Consider the following 18,664-nt stretch of genomic DNA (forward strand, 5'->3'; position numbering starts at 1 on the left):
CTCTATGGTCACAGGATATCTGCTGCGATGCCCTATTCATAAATTACAACTTTACTTTAAAATGCAGCTGTCCTGCGAAAACTGCTGTTTTTGGTGTATTTTGCTGTAAAGACAGATTAATAAATAGGCCCCTCAGAGATTAATATAACATATGCAACTCTAACACTGCAAGCAACAACACAGAAATAGTCATATACATAGATCTCTATTAGTTTCTATGGTTGAACCAAAATAATAGGACCAGGTTGCTTTCAACAGACTACATCATCTGAACAAAAGGCTCAGATGTCTATGACTGTGTTGAGGTCAGGGATGTACAGTATGTGGTGAGCACTGGGTTGCTGCGGGTAGATATTATGGGGCCTGAAGATGGACATAAGGCGGTATCTGTGGACACTAATGGAACTCCAGATGTTTGACGTAGTATTTATAGTTACTAAGTGTCCATCCGTGAATACTGCAGTATTATATATTACAGCATACTTGCCAACTTTGGCAGTATGATCTCCGGGAGCGGGCTCTGTCATGGGGGCGTGGCCACATGGGGTGCGTTGTTAGGCCCCGCCTTAGTCAAACTTTATCAATATCGGCCTAACACAACATGACGACACATTTAGCCCCACCCGCTTTACTAGCAAAGAGGGCACAATAAGGGAGGATTGCCTGCTCTCCCGAGAGTCTGGGAGAACTCAAAAAAATTTGGGAGTCTCCCAGATATTTCGGGAGAGTAGGCAACTATGTATTATAGTGAAGGTAGCCATTTTGTGGGCTGACCCAATATGCATGAGAATACAGTCTATCACTTCTCTTGAAACTAATGGCATAATAAAGACACAAGGGGGCATAATCAATTATGATTCGCGGCCTCACGGGTCCCGGTATCGCAACATCGTGGATTTCTGTGCGCGCACTGTATGGGGTGTGCACAGAAATCCACGATATTGCGCTACCGTAATGACGCTTTAAACGCGCAGCTGTGGGTAACTCGCGGCTGCAAATTGTAATTAAATTCCCCCCAAAGTGTCACCGAACGGTGATACCCGGCAGCTCTCATTTCTGGGTGCTATGTCCCCCGAACATTGATGATTTTCTTGCTCTATGGGGTGTAGAAAAATCAGAGAAGATACATCGCCGCTGAGTGACCGATCTAGAGACACTCCGCAGCACATCCTTGCGAATTAAATCCCCCCCTAGATACTTGTGTTATCACTATCAATGAATGATTGCTGATAGCATGAAATTCAAGCCCAGTGATACAGTTTCTATTTCTTCACATTAAAATTCCATCTTACACTGAAACATGGGTAACCTAACAAATAGAATGTATGCATTATGTTCTCAGAGAAGTCTACCCCTTTTAAGCAAACAGTGATCTGGCAGTGGCTATCCATATTACAACAACATGCTGCCAAACAATTCCCTTATAAAACATAATACATGTTAGCCAGCTACAGGCAGGTACCAGGGAAACAAACAGTCACTTGATAAACATATTTGCTTGTAACAAGTTTTCTTTTCTTAGTTTTCTCTCTGCAGCCAGAGACGTTACACCCTGGGCTGGTCACTCTCTCTGGGACTGAGCCAAAAATGGAAATTAGCAGCACGTTGTAAGAGAGGAAATATTTACAAGGCAAGGAACGGAAGTGTATGAACAAACGTATCCTGAGCCTGCAAAGAGAAGACTTAATTTCATCTCCTGTAACCCTGGGACTGGTTTTGCAATTCTATTTGTTCTGTTTTTTTTGCTTACATTTGTGAGGAGATAAATCGTTGCACAGAGAAAATAAGAAATAGTAAGTATGGTTTAACTTCATCTCCCCACAGCTGGGCTCACTCTTCTCTTTATAGAACTATCAATCCTAACTTCTAACCCTGTCCGGCTACGTGCATAAACAATGTCTTAACTGTCCATCTCTCACACGCCAATGAAGTATTAACTATAGGTGTTAGTATCATATACTGTATAAAGACGATGGTGGTATTTTTAGTCACTAACGGGATAACACCCATCCAGCTGTCTAATCATAAACAGCAGACACACTAGAAAAGAGCATTCAGCTTGTTACATCTACCCCGGGGCTATTCTGCCTGATTACATGTATGTCACCTTTAAACATACATTTGCATTGATATATTCTACACGGTACACGTGCAACCTTAATGAGCCCTTGACAAGGAAACCTGCACTATATATATATATATATATATATATATATATATATATATATATATATATATATATATATATATATATATATATATATATATATATACACACACATACATACATATCCATACATATATATATATATATATATATATATATATATATATATATATATACACACACACGTACGTACGTACGTACGTACATACATATACACATACGCACGCACGTACGTACTTATATATACATACATATACACACATACACACGCACGTACGTACTTATATATACATACACACACACACACACACACACACACAAAGTACAGACAGTTTTAGAAAGTTATTATGACATTGTTGTCTGTTCTTTCTTACACATTTCTTTATGAACGGATTTTTAGTTTTTATGAATTTGCTAACGTTACACAACCCAGTTGGTTGATTTAGATGTAAGGTCTTACACAATTACACATTTGCACACACAACGTTTGCAGCCTGTTTTATTCAAATAGGTGATTTTTTTTTTAAATAAGATTTTGTGAAAGAGATATATTTTAAAGGTTCACATAGAGGTGTACCAACCAAACATGCTCTTAATTTGATACATGAAAGCTAATACACAAATACACATGTCGAAGTGTTTACGCAATGGTTTGCTATAACAAAAAATTATTTTGCTAAAGAGAAAACATTCAAATTATTTAGCAAATCACTAATATTCAACACTATTTTCAGGTTTGTATTCATTGGTACCCAATCACCACTGGGTCCCTGTGACACCTAAAGAGCACAAATGTGTTTTGTGCCTTAATGGCCTATTAATATTTAGATTCTAGTATCCTACTTGAACTTTTGGGAACAAGTTGCTAAATAGTGATGACTATAAGAACATTATAATTTCACATTGGAATAAGAGTTAGATATCTCTGATTTCTGGGTTGGTCATGTCACACCCTGATAGATGATCTGTTGTCGCTGCAGTTCATGACATTTCATGACACACAACACAGCTTTTTCTTTTTTTTGTCCCTTTTAAGCACATTCCTGGACTCCCCCACCTCCTGGCACACCCTGAGAGCTTCACAGACCATACTGCTCTTTCAACAGCAGACATCCAGATCCTCTTAGTCCCTTTCATAAAAGTTAAACATTTCCTTCCAACACTCCCTTTAAACAATAACAGTTCTGCAGGAGAGGTGAAAATAACCTTCTCTCTTAACCCTTTACATTTATGGGATTCAATTTGTCAAGTGGTTCCCATAGTTAAGTGCAATTTCTACATAACAACTTAACGAAGAACATTATATTGTACTTCTAAGTGAACAGAAGGAATAGAATATACAAAATAGTCATATATATATATATATATATAAAGATCAATGGACAGTAAAGACACAAACACAATAAGACATCTACCCATTGCTGTTGCTGTTCAGCTGGAAGGCACTGATACTTATAAAGAATGGGTAACAAATGATCAAGTGTACCGAAATGTAAAAATAGTCATAGTACATTGTTGATTTATATGAAACGCATCCAAAATTGCAACATTAGTGTCTGTAGCAGCTCACTAGACAAGGGCAGGTAAAAAACATTATTAGTTGTTCAAATAATTATGTGCTTTAAATGATTTTTAGCAGTTGGTATTATATGAGTCATTGTGTGGAGTAATCACATATCAAACCACACCTAGAGCATTGCATTAAGAATATTATTGTACCAATCATATTTAAACTTCCTAACTAATCTGTCTTCTTGCTGTGTGGGAGGAAATATTCATAGAGATGTATCCGCCCAGTGTTGAAAGATCCACCAGATCAACTGATAAAATAACTGATAAATGTCAGTCCGCAATTATCCTAGGAAGATAAGATTTGCATTTGCTTTCTACCAAGATAATTAAGTTGTTTGATTTTAGATTATCTTGGTTCAGATAATAAAATAAATTCAGAGCTTAACCTAATTATTTTGACAATTCTTAAAGGATAATTTCAGTAAAAGGCTTTTGGTAGAATATCCTAAATTACCCCGGCCCCTAAAGTTTACTTAACTACAATTTCTTGTTCAGACGGTGTCCTAAAAAAGGTTGATTGAATGTGTGCTGTACCCCTCTTGTTCCTGTGGACCTATTTTCTCTTTTTTTTTTGGGGAGTCAGGACGATTGCTGTACATCGAATTATACTTGTAACCTTTATTATAATTCTGTCTCTAACATACAATACTTTACCCAAATTCCAAACCTATCCATTAATACCGATGGAATGTGCATTGAAGTCCCTGGTCTATTCTCAGAGCCTAACAAACGTCTCTAGTTACATGTTCTGTGATTGAATTGATTCTACATTAGCTACACTGAAGGTAAAGCAGGGCAATACTTTTCAGACCAATTAGTGGCATACGATTACTGACAAACATACTTAAGTTGGTCACACATGGGTGCATTCGTGACACTGAGCACTGAGTGACAGGATCCATATCCTAATTAACTCTACATGTTTATGGCCATATTGGATGAGATTTAACAGTTTGGCACTTGGGCCAAGTTGACGACTCACTTCTTTAACACACTGGAGTCTGCTAGTACTGTCAGAAGATGACCACACACTAAGCCTGATAGTGTTCATCTTCCTACTGCAATAATAGGGAAGTCTAGTAATGATCAATGTGATTGGATTATATTGGCATCATGCTAATTTTGGGTTCAGACACTCTGGGCCTCATTTAGAGTCGGATGCAAAGTCAGTTTTAGGCACATCAACCAAAAAAACCACTATCACGCATGTGTAGCAAGCACCATATCCGCATCTTGGACACAATTAACACTTGCGACAGCTTGCGGCTCACTACGAGCGAAAGGGGTAACGTGGAATTGTGAAGGTGAGACTCAATAAGTAAATCCTAAATGTAGTAAGGCGCAGACGCAACACAGGTCAAAAAAGGACTAAAACTGTGCGGCAGGAATTAGGTGGCGCAAGTAGTTAGCTAGCTGCACGAAATGCTTGTATCTTTGTTGGGTATTATGAGTGGGATGTAACCAGGGCTGCATTCCACTCGCAATACCCTACCAAGCTGCGGCACACTCCCACTCCTACACGTCTTAGACATACATTGCGTCCGACTCTAAATGTGATAATCAGTCATGTGGTTAACAATATTGAAGTGTGTGTGGCCAACTTAAGAGGTCCTTTTCTGAACCCTCAAAGGGCAAACACAGGATTTAACGACATTTCCAGAAAATACTATTACAAATTTATATATGGATACACATGAACTGTTTAACATGTTATTCACGCACTTACATGTGTATACTATGGTTGTTAACACATACACTCCGTCAGGAACACAGGTGTACAAGTTGAAACAGTGGCTACAACAATATTCTGTTGCATAAACCTTAAAAATGGCATTAAACATATTTATTAGCACTTGTATCAGATAAACACATTAAAAGTTTGATGCAGTTTAAGTATCCATGACTAAAGTGGGTTACAAACCACAACTCTGTTGTACTTTCCACTCTGAAATATAAAATTATAATCTGCTAATTGTCCTTATTTATTTGACAATGTGCAGTAGCTTGTTATTTTTGTCATATTTTATTGCTATAGTATAGTAGTTGCCAAATTCACCAGTCTACTCCTTCCTAACGTCATCACCGCTGGGCCCCCAAGATCCTGGCCCGGGTTCTTTGTACCTGACCAAATGTATCTATTGGATTACTTTTTCTCTCTGTTTAAAAATGGTTTCCATGGAAACCCATTTGAACTGGTTTACTGGTTCAGCTCCCAGCTTCATCATTTTCCAACATCGTACAGGATTCCAAATTTAAGGTAGAGCGCTTTTGTTGTTTGAAACCCCAGTAATCTAAAAAAAAATAATGCAGCAGGGGGCAGAATGCATACATTATAGTGGGGATACGCTGTGGTATATCTAAAGAGCTGGGTTTCCCATCAGATCCTAGTACCATTATTAAAAACCACCACACGTACAAACAAAACACACACCTACTTTGATCATAGGTATTTCCAGTGGCCGAAGTGGGGGTGTATAAGGTGGTACGGCATACAGTCACTTCTCCTACTGCCTTCATTGTAAAACTATCAAGTTCCATTCACTTACATTCCCATTCCATTTTTCATACCGCCACTTCTAAATGTTCACTTCAACCACTGGGTATTTCAAAAGCTACTCTGTCCTTGTATCTTGTCTGCTTTCTCATGCTTTTCAATTCCTTTTATCTTGTGCTCTCCCTCCTATGTTTTGACTGTCCCCGACATGCCTGTCTACCCCTTTTCTCTTACGCTCCCCCTTAGCTCTTGTCTATGCATCCACTTGCCATACTGAGGTTGCAGCTGGGTCTTTTGGCTGTGCTAGCGATTCCTACTGCTGCTGCCCTGATTGTTATGGCATTGGCTGGATGCATTCTGTTAGACAGTGATCAATGTCAGGTAAAGGATAAGTTTATATAAGTGGTCCTTAGGGTACAAATCACAAAGGGTTTTACCTCATGTGCAGTCGTCCTTATAAAAAGGGCAAAGTGGAGGTGATGCCCATAGCAACAAATCATTAGATTCTAGAAAAGGAGAGCTAGAATCTGATTGATTGCTATGGGCACCATCTCTACTTTTCCATGTTAGATGATTTGATAAATCTATCCTCGAAAGCAATTGTCCAGGTGCTGTGGTTTAGTAAAAAGTTTGCAACTAAGCCCAACGTTAGTAGATTAGTCTTGAAAGGCATATATTTTTGTCCACAACCTCTCTGATTTATTTCGCAGTTAATATTTTCAAATATACAATATAAAAAATAATTCAGGGATATATTTGTAACAAAATAACACTTATACCTATTGTTCTTTCGGTACCAGAGCATCTCAGTCATACAAGCCTCAGTTAAAAACCAACATTACCCATTAGCAACTAAATGCTTTAAGATCTGATTCCACCTTTTTAACAAACATTTTAAAAATTAGATTCCCACTTATTAGGCTTCTTCCCTAAGCATCCCTTTGTGCTGTTGGGGTCCCTGATGAAATTGGTTCTCCACAAAGGAAGGCCCATTTTGTGGGTATGCTGTGTACAACGTGCCTCTTGCTTCATCATTGTTCTGCTTTAGGCCACTGATGTTCAGTGTCCCAGCACCAACTGTGCTATCACATCAGGGGGTGAATATACTAAGCTGCAAGTTTGAAAAAGTGGAGATGTTGCCTATAGCAACCAATCAGATTCTAGCTGTCATTTTGTAGAATGCACTAAATAATTGATAACTAGAATCTGATTGGTTGCTATAGGCAACATCTCCAGTTTTTCAAACCCGCAACTTGATACATTTACTCTCAGGAGTTTGAAATGTGACTCTGTTGGCGGCCTGAGGAGGCGTGATGATGCAGCAAGAGGGAGCACCAACTTAGCACTATGCTGAAACATATTCTCAAAACTAGATCCCAACAGCACAGAGGACTGGGGTCCCAGGGGAATGACAACCACAATTTGGGTAAGGACAGTAAGGTAGGTGGGGGATCACATTTGCAAGATATTGTTAAATAGTTGGAATAGGCCTTAACCTTCTAGTTTTCACTTATAACTCCAAGGACCTTGCCTATTGACACCTGCAGTACAGTGTAAAGCCAACCCTGGTTTAAGCTCCTTTGAGAGTCTGCAGTTGTGCACTCAACAATTCTCCCTTTTCCTGAGGGTAGGTTAACAGGACTTTAAAAATAAATAAATAACATATACTTTATTATGGAACAATCACACTGGTATATTAAATGATTGAAGCAAGTTAAGATTGGTCAGACTACACATAAAATAATACCTATGTTCTGTCAGAAATAGCCAACCCTTGGCAATCTGATATTACTGTTATTACACTGTGGCACCTGTTAATTATCGTATAAACCACCACTAGCCAAGATTTTAATTTCAATAGCGACATATTGATTATAAATACTGTTTCATGTGGGCTTGCATTGACAGCCATTACAGAAATAATGGCTTTATATTAGATGCATGGAAATCTCTGGTTAATGAAAGGCAAGCAAACTGTTGCTGTCCAGGAGTTGTGGAACTACAAGTCCCATTATGCTCTGCCATCCAGTTACTGTCCCAACATGTATTGGTCCAATACTAAACTAAATGGACTGCAGCAAGTTGCCTATAACCGGTAACTTTTGTCATTTGTCATAGGGGGCTCCTGACAGAAGAAAATGGAGGTGTCACTTGCAGCATATGCAATTAGGCAACAATTCAATGCAATGGTTAAATGCATCAACTCTTGGTGCTTCCAGTTCTTCTTGTTAGGCAATCAACAGTACTAGTGTCACCCCATGAACTGCTTTGTGTCTGCCATTGTGCTGCTATTACCCCCAAACAAGTAAAGTTTGTATTACGGATTTGTAAGATTCTGTTAAACGAGGATCTCTGAATCCGTGTTCCAGATACATAACATTATGGTGACTGACATGATCCAGCCATTTGCACAGTCATGCATTTACTGACCAGAATCATTATTAGCTGTGGTGTAAACACTTTGGGCTAGATTTACTAAGCTGCGGGTTTGAAAAAGTGGGGATGTTGCCTATAGCAACCAATCAGATTCTAGCTGTCATTTTGTAGAAGGTACTAAATAAATGAAAGCTTGAATCTGATTGGTTGCTATAGGCAACATCCCCACTTTTTCAAACCCGCAGCTTAGTAAATATACCCCTTTATCTTGCAGGAGTTGTAAATGTCAGTTATAGAGAACTTCTGCTTTCTAGGCATCCCTGATGCGTGTGTAGTTGTGATCATTGCTAAGGGGAAGTATTCTGCTTGTAAAACTATTCACCATTCCTCTTTTACCTGCATAGTTTTCCTTATTTAGAGTTGGGTCCACCTTCAGGTGACTTCAGTGTACTGGCTTCTACAAGCCTTCATGAAACGTTTACAAAATACATTGTTTTTTGGGTCTATCTTTCTTTTGTGTTTTTTCACACGTTTGCTTATTTCCATTGCCCTGGTTTACAATTTGGCATTGCTGTGCTTTCTGTATGCCAAATGGTTGTATCCAGGGAGCAGCTTTGTGTCATGTCGGAGGGCAACACAAATAGACAATGCTGCCTGATGTTATGAATATATGGCTGAAAGATACAGATGGATGGCAGAAGCAATGTGTTTAGTAAAGGTTACAGGAGAACATTTACAAGTCATCTGTAGGTTGAATAAAACCCATCAACACAACCAACCATAAAGGTACAGGTACACATTATTTGCTTTTTAAAGATATTATAACATAACCTTGTGATCTCTAAATCTATTCCAAGAATGTATTGCACATGAATAAAGTAATATATAGCTTGCTTCCCCCATTTCTAATCTTGTGTCTTTTCATTTTTTCCCCGCAGGTACACAATGGCCACTTGTACATGTGTTCTATGGTGCATATTTTGGCTTTTGGTCTTGATTTTCTTGGCTTGGCCACTGAGTATTTTTCTTGGGGGTCTGTATGGGTTCTTGGCGCCCCTCACAACTTGTGTGGGACTGGACAAGGTGACAGACTTGCTCCTACAGGGAGTTAACTTGGGCAGAACCTGTGCAGAACATGCACGTGCGGGCAAGTCGCTGTGCTGAACTGGAGATGTGGACCCTCGGAACCTGATCATAGCTTCATCTCAAGTCATCGACACATCTAAGACTCAGAATAACACCTACTTGGTGCAGTGACTTACAGCTGTATCGTCAAGGCCGGCAGTTGTTTGCCTTTGTTGTTTGTTCCATGATGGGAATTTTAATAAAATAAAAAATAAAATTATAATAGTCAGGCGAGAATAGTAAGATCACCCTTCTGGAGCAGCCAGAACCAAATAAACACGTCTTCACAAGGCAATTAACAAAGGGTGTGGGGGGTTTATATACCTTTGTATTACATGCCATGTCTTACTACTATTTTTTTTTTAAGATCAAATTTATATCAATATTTGGCTTTTTGTACTGATAGTTGAAATTTCAGATGTAATACCGGTTTACATCTATGTATCATTGTAGTGTTTATTCCATGACACCTACCTGGTGATGTCCTTGACCATCCGGCTGTAGATCAGTCTGTCCCATCTCACATGCAGGGCTGATGTAGAGAATACAAGTGTGTATTGATAAGGCAGGTGATGTGATGCATAAACACATTTGGTGAATAATGGACTTCTGATGTGAATAAATGAGGTTGCATTTATTTGCTCAGCCACTGTGTACAGTCTCCAAATACATACGTCACTGAAACACATTCACTTGTATAGTATCATCTATTAAGACCTCATCCACAGCATGATAGTGGGTAAAATATCATGTTGACGGATGGAAGCCTGTGGCAATTCCCTCCTGAAATAGATCCTCTTCTCTCTCTTCTTTGATTCCCGAGAAGGCTGTGGCCCCTCATCTTGCTCATCATGACATATACACCACTTCCCTGGAGCGGGTTAACCCGTTGACTAGGATACCCAAGTTCTCTCCTCTAGAACTTGCATAGGTCTCTCGTTGCAGGAACCCATTCTCTTCGATTCTGGCTCTGACATAGGCCTGGTCTAGCTGAACTCTAAGCTCTCTTGAAGTTGTCACATGGGAGTATATTTACTAAACTGCGGGTTTGAAAAAGTGGAGACATTGCCTATAGCAACCAATCAGATTCTAGTTATCATTTATTTAGTACACTACAAAAGAACAGCTAGAATCTGATTGGTTGCTATTGGCAACATCTCCACTTTTTCAAACCCGCAGTTTAGTAAATATACCTCATGGTGACCAACAACACTTGACTCTTCTTCTACAGTCTTCTCTCTTGGAACCTTGCTCGATCCTCTCCTGCTCCAGATGCACTCTCTGAACCTCTATTGTAGCTTACCTGCTCTCTACATCAAACCAGCAGGGCCATCTTAACAACATTATGGGCCCCCGGGCAAAGCAGTGCACCGGGGCCCCTAGATATAGATATAGATATATAGATGTATACAGATACAGATATATAGAGATAAAGATAGATAGATGTACTTGCTCAGTGACCCTTGTAGGTTTTTTCTTTTGCAGGATTATTTATTCTCATAAAGAGCTGTGCCTATGGGGCCCCCTTGCCCGTGGGGCCCCCGGGCAGCTGCCCAACATGCCCAATGGAAAAGATGGCCCTGCAAACCAGGCATTACATACATACTTAAGTCACAAGGGTGTTTTACACAGACATAATAAAAAAATTATCGACAGACATATTTTCCTTTCTTGCACTTATAACATGCATCATAAATGTTATGGGTATATCAAGAAAGGATACTTAGAAGCAAAGACACTTAGGGCTAAACAAGATAAAGCCTATAACAGTCAACTTGATTAGTAATAGAACTGTAAAATATATTTTAACCATCTCAAATTGTAAAGTCAAGTAAACATTAAAAGCATTAGAATTGCAAACATTATAACAATACTTGGGTAAACAATGGTTCATAGCCCCATTGGATGCCAGGGGTCTAGAGCATATTTCCAGTTCTTTCTTCCAAAACATATTTTGTTTAAAAAAGTCAGGAGGTACACAGTTCAAACAGAGATAGAAAAAATAAATAAAAGTTTGTTCAATGTGGAGCTACAATAAATTGACACTCAAATAACTTTTATGACTCTACTTTGTGCTTTTAAATTGCATGTTCTACCTAATAATTATTTTATTCCATCTTACGTCTACACCAAAAGTACTTATTTTTTTATATAGTTCATAAAGTCTTCCAGTAATAGCGTAGATCATCCACTGTATATCATGAAAACGTTCCATGAAGTATCCCTAATCAGTAGATGTCACTTGTAGCTCTTCCATGCGTTTCAACATAGGGCATACTTTGTAAGCGGAAATAGGTCATGCAAGTGATTGGAACATTTGTATTGGGTATACAAAGATTTGCAAGTACAGCAGATGACCAAGGTAAGTAAAACATTTAAATATAAAGCTAAATAGACCAAGGTCATAGTAGATATAGCCAATTGGAGGACCATCATGTCTAATTAAAACATGATCCAATAATATTGGAATTGATTGAAACAAGATATAAAATCCTCTAGGCTCGCAAAGTACATTGGTGAATGTAGTAAGTTTATAGGAACAAGTGTTCCATGTAGCCATGCAAAATGTGCTCTTTCAGGAAAATTGCTGTACAACCAGATATCTGGCACATTTGACCATAATGTATGTGGTCAATGAAACGTAATTATCTGAGACTGCTTCTGTGATGGAATTTTCTACAATGATTTAGTAAAGCTGTCCTCAAAGGCCATTATGCTGCTTGTCCTGAGTGCTAAAAAACAGGTAGGTGGCCAAATGTGACAGATATGGCTGTTCAGTGATCAAGTCAAGCAACTGGCTCACATGTTGGCAGATGAACACACAGAAAATCTAAATTACTCTAGGTAAGTAATTTAGAAGAGTAACAGATAAGTAAAAAAAGATTTGTAACAAAACCCCAAAAGGTGCCATAGTGTAAGGTATGAAAAGTAGGGAGTGAACGATAATATATTGCTAATTTTGAAATGGCTTTGTTCTTTATAGGGCATGCTTATATTTGAAACTCAGGACTTTTGACAGCTGTATTACACACAAAAAAAATGCCTAAAAATGTTTCCACGAATATGCCATTAATCTATTTGCCGAAGGTAGGATTATTTTTGTTCTATTTATATCGTCCCACCAACCCAAAGACCGCAATATAAATGAAATGTCATATAAAATATAATCTATTATTCAGTATGTTTATTTTCACACTAACACATTGCTGGAGTCATTTGTATTCAGTCCAAAATGTGTCATTTTCCCACTATACTCCAGTGCATTCTATATACTATGGGCTGAGTTTGTGTTTTCTCACAAAATTAATCTAGATATCTTTATCAGTCAAGAAAATTATTTGATATGATCAGATGAGTATAGATTACAAAAGTAAAGTTGGTCACCTTGCAAGATACTAAACAACAAAATACAAAGGATAAGATAGAAGAGCAGGTTGTGGGGCTGGGGGAGAGACGTAATTTGCTTTGGGTTCAAAACGTTTGACCTGTGAGCAACTTAACAAGCCCATTAAGGAAGAGTAAAATTAGTGGGGAAGAAGAAGGCTTAAAATTAGTATGCTGTGTTAAACACAGTGCACTCCAGCAAAATGGATATACACAGCGGGTAATTTAATAAGGCCGTCATCTGTGTGCAAATTGTCTTTTTTGTCAGTGTTGATGAATTGCTGATAGTGCCAAAACGTTCTAAAGTGCTAAGAATAGACTTTGCAAGTGTAGCAATTAGCATTTTCGCAAAATAGTTTCAAAGAGCAATGTGATTAACACAGTGTACAATTCAGATATAAGCACTAAAAATGTCATAGAATGTATTCCAATTTAAAGTAGACATAAATATGCAAACAGGATATAAATACTCAGGATATTTCATACATTTATGCAGATTCTAAAGAGCAAAGATGAACATGTTTGCACTTCGCTTTTTGTTGCCTATGGACAGAGCCACCTTAACAACATTATGGCCCCCGGGCAAAGCAGTGCAGCAGGGCCCCTACCTCTATATATGTGTATTTATATATATATATAATATATATATATATATATATATATATATATATATATATATAGATAGATATAGATATATTTGCAGGTTTTTTGGTTTTTTTGCAGGATTATTTTACTTAAGAGCCATGTCTATGGGCCCCTTTTGCCTGTGGGGCCCCCAGGCACCTGCCCATCGTGCCCAATGGAATAGATGGCCCTGCCTATGGACCAAGTCGGTTAGTGATTTATACATAGCAGGGTGCACGGCAAAGTGCAAAAAATATATTTGACATGCCAGTGTGGCAAAAACGGACCTGCTTATTATGGTGCAAAATTACTGTTTGCCATGTGTTCAAAAGACATGCTGGGTGGGCCATACTGCTATATGGTAAAAAGTAAATATTAAGAGTGCATGTAGAGATTAATGACATTTTCAATACGGTTCCACAAAATTTTCACCTCATTCCACAGTTGGCTGTGTAACTGCGCACGGTTTGCTAACGGAATTTGGCCTTAAGTGTTTCCTAGTCCTATCCCAACACCACCCCACAGCAGAATGAAATGACAGTTGTCATCCAGCTCTAATCATACTGAAAAAATAGGGTATACTATAAATTGCTCCAAATGCAAAATTTACAAATACACTGTCCTATTTACAAATTAGGAGCCTATTTATCAATTCCAAAATCAGATGGAAACATCTGTTTCTGCATGCTTTAGGAAAATTCAAGTTACATGGCAAATCCGTAGCTATTTGCGTTATGGAAACTACTGCAGTCCTCAGAATTCTCATTGAGTACAAAGAAGTGGAGCGATTTATCAAGGACCAAAGAGCTTAACATATCGGAACTTGTCTGTGATCGCCAACACCATTAGAGGATGGTGTTTGAAGGTCTTTCCTATGACTAAAGCTCCACCGCAGATGGATCTTCTGATCACTGCCTGGTAGGCTGGACGCTTCTTTTCTCCTTCCTCTTGCTAACTTGTTTGTGTGCACGCGCTGGCCGATAGTCGCCTGCACACTACAAATACTGGGACAGTGACAACACAGTCTTTGCTGGGACAGCCTCTTATCAGATGTGCTGTACTGGCATGACATTAATATTAAATAGGTCAGAGGATATTCAGAGAATATAAGTGTTGCTAAATAACATGGATATTTTGGGTATACTGAAAAATATGGGCTTTAGATAGAAAAATCCCACACACACCTCTGTGAAATGTCCGGATATGTTCTACATATAGTACATCCACATGTATAACACAAAGACCCAAGAGCAACAGTAGTTACATTGCCAGTAAAACAGATCAATTCCACCCTCTAAAGGTGTTTGCTGATTCACCTAATACAACCTATAAAAGGCAAATTAAAATTCTGCAATGCAAATATGAAAGAGTGAGCAGAGAGCCCAATTACAATGGTGACATATTTGGTTTGCGGTTATATAGCCATGTTCTTTGTACAACAATAATGAACTAAAACTATTTGAGCAGATCGGTAGAGAAACAAACTGGAGCTATACCATGTGAATGCATTTACTACACTAGTAAAACAATAAAATACATAGAAAAGTAAAACCTTATGAAGATGTATATGAGTATGTAATATAAATAAGGGCAAGGCACATGGTTTCTATACAGGAAAATGTGGTAGTAAATGAGTATGTATTGCAGAGATGATCAGTATAAAACACTTGATACTGGTATGATATTATGGAATGAAATGCAATACACGTCAGGAGTGCAAGTAGCACTAATTTTAAAAATCCAGTTCAGAACATGTAATTTACATCATACTTGCCAACTCTCCTGGAATGTCCGGGAGACTCCCGCATTTTGGGGGAGTCTCCCAGGCTCCCGGAGGAGTATGGCAAAATCCCGCATTTACAGAAATAGGGCCACAATACCACGATTCTCCGGGAATCGCGGCATTTGGCCACTGTAAAATGACGCGTTTGCGTCATTGCGTCACGGGGGGCGGGTCCAAAATGACGCGATTTTGGATCCCCGCCCCCCGCATGCCCACCTCCTCAACTGAATCTCCCGGAAAGCAATGAGAGAAAGTCGGCAAGTATGATTTACATCTGTATTTAAAAACACACAGAAATAGAAACCTACTACTATGTTTTTAATCAACTAAGGGTGCAAACCAGATCAAGTTCTACTTTTAAACACAGTTGAGCCATCTCTATGGACAGGTCACTTCCTCCCACAAGATTAGTACACTCATCTCTTGCAACTGTCAAACTTCTGACCATCTGATTGACCACAGCTTGTTCTATCCATGTCTGCTTCTTAGACTCTTGAGGAGTGGTATTGGGGCAGGGAAGCATAAGATGAGTGCAGTAAAAGCAAGCAGCACAACCTAATAAAGTATCCACGCATCTCCAGATACGCCTCTTCGGAAGACTACTGTCTGCGGGTGTAGAAGCATGGTGTAAAGACAAGTGATGATTATGATGACACCAGCAGCACTGTCTAACTGCTTCTGATTGTCTGTGTATTGATCCCTCCGGCTGATACTACTTAATTCATTAGCGTTGCGCCTATATTATCTCAAGTTGCGACCTATTCAATATTCATATTTGTCATTTCCATTTAGAATGCTGCAGGAAGAAGATTCCCATTGCATTGTTAAAGCTGCAAACAATGGACGCAGGAGTGTTTGTGTTCTATTACATTTTATATGGAACTGTATAAACTTTTGCATTTAATAATATCACTGTGAAGACACTATTCTCTCTTGTATATGATACCTCATTACATTATATTGTGTATGGATAGGTTAATGTGACTTTCTACTTTACTACTAAACACTGTCAAGTCGTATCTCTACGCTACCGTTGATTATAAGTAAACTGCTGTATTTTGATTTAGATGTCTCTTGGGATATGTGCAACTCAAAATACACATGAAAGTCCACAATGCAACAGAATTGTTGTGACTATACTTAGGTCTAACTCTAAATATGTCCCAAATAATGCAATTCCCCACAAATTGTGTCATTGATGCTCACCTTCTGCCCACTTCACTAGAAAGAGGGCAGGATGCGGGAGAATTGCCTGCTCTCCTGGGAGTCCAGGAGACCTAACTGGAATTCGGGAGTCTCCCAGATATTCCAGGAGGGTAGGCAAGTATGCAGAACAATATAACCAGCATTGCGGAGGTAGGAGTGGGAGAACCTCTCCCTTGAACATGAGGCTTGGGAAGAGGGGGAAAAAAAAAAAAGAGATACAGACTCAGCTTGTGCTGTGTATACCATTAGAGTGGTATCAAACAGGATCAGGATCCGTGATTTAGAAAAGGAAGGAGGCATAGGCACTGGGGAGGGCTGGCAAATTTTAGCCCAGGGAGCAAGACTCGACTTTTAAAGGAAAAAAATGCAGGTGGCCCAGTGTCCCAGCCCAAAGTAGCCTGCCCCTGCATAGGCATGCTGGTGATAACGAGAAAGTGGAGGAAGAAGGGCACGATAGAAGAGGACCCTGTCCGTGTGAGCTTATAATCTAAAGGGAGGGGCAGATGAACAGAGGTGAAAGAGTAGGTGAGACAAGGGGAGTAGGGGTGAGATAGGTGGTGAGCTGATAGGCTTTGATGAAAAAGGGGGTTTTAAGATCCTGCTTTTTAGATATTATTTTATATAAATATCTAAAAGTCTGATAGTCTTATCTAGATTCAATTGTGGACTCAGTGTTGTCTCTATTGAAAAGTATGCAAAGGTCTTCCCTGAAAGACCCCATGCATGACTTGCATACACTTCGTACATAGTTGCCAACATTACAAAATAGTTTCTAGGGATACTTTGCTGCTGTGTGATACTGTAAGCTTTGGAGCACTATAATCCCCATTATAACAAGCTTACGCTATTTAAATATACATCTTTTTGCATTTTAAATACTTCTTCTCAATAAATATTAACTTTGTACATGTATGTGTATGGTGGATGTTTTATCATTGCCATTGACTTGTTAAAGGAGGTGTTTTGTTACAGAAATGTGATTATGGTGCATTAACAAGCGAAGTCTTCAGAGACAGGATTGTGTGTGGGACCTGTTGAAGTTTAATAATTGGATGAAGGTGGTAATAATTAAATTCTATACATCAATATCACTTGCGATGCGATTAATATGCTTTGGATAATTATCTTAGAAAATAACAACATTAAAATAAGATTAATCTATTTCTTTCAGTTGATATAAAAATATAATGTGGTAAAGAAGGTATTTAATGTTTCCAACATGTTAATCACATAAAGTTTGATCTCATTCTTTTCGCAATCGCATAGAAACGCTAGGCATAATTAATATTAAATTTCATACACCAAATTGCAATTCCATAAAGAAGCCAGTTTATACAGGTCAAGGGGCGGGGAGCCTGAGGATGTACACCTGGCCACATGTGGAAAGATGACAACCACTTCAAGGGAAAATAGCCAGAGGCATCAGCCAATGGAGCGTCGAGTTCTTGGGAGATCATGGCCCATCAACCTATGGATATGGACCTTTATACTGTATCTGTTTATCTGTGTGATGTCACTGCTTTTTATTACTGTAAAGTGTATAAAATGTTCACCTCTGGCTTTGGAAACCAGAGTGTTCTTGTAAAAGCTTGTTATCATTACTGACTGCGCAGGCATATGTATGCAATATTTTGCCCTGTGATCTATTTTTCAACTAAAACGCTTGTACTTGAAACCACAGCGATTGAATCGAAAATATTTTTTTCATACTATACAACGGATGTGTCAGACCTATAATGATATTACTTCTGCACATCTTCTATGTGAGATGGCATTAATACTGGACACTGCTATAAATATATGCATACTACAGTCATGGCCAAAAGTTTTGAGAATGACACATATAATATTTTTCACAAAGTCTGCTGCCTCAGTTTTTATGATAGCAAATTGCATATACTCCAGAATGTCATGAAGAGTGATCAGATGAATT

General features: G+C 38.7%; 1 long non-coding RNA gene across 1 annotated transcript; it reads left to right on the forward strand.

Moving 5' to 3' along the window:
* The first annotated feature begins 1,476 nt into the window (after window positions 1–1,476).
* On the forward strand, window positions 1,477–10,371 carry LOC142108216 (uncharacterized). Its single transcript, XR_012680121.1, has 2 exons — window positions 1,477–1,793; window positions 9,548–10,371. It is a non-coding gene; the product is annotated as an uncharacterized LOC142108216 (long non-coding RNA).
* Window positions 10,372–18,664: the final 8,293 nt, after the last annotated feature.

Source organism: Mixophyes fleayi, chromosome 12 (genome assembly GCF_038048845.1).
Source record: "Mixophyes fleayi isolate aMixFle1 chromosome 12, aMixFle1.hap1, whole genome shotgun sequence".
NCBI lineage: Eukaryota > Metazoa > Chordata > Amphibia > Anura > Limnodynastidae > Mixophyes > Mixophyes fleayi.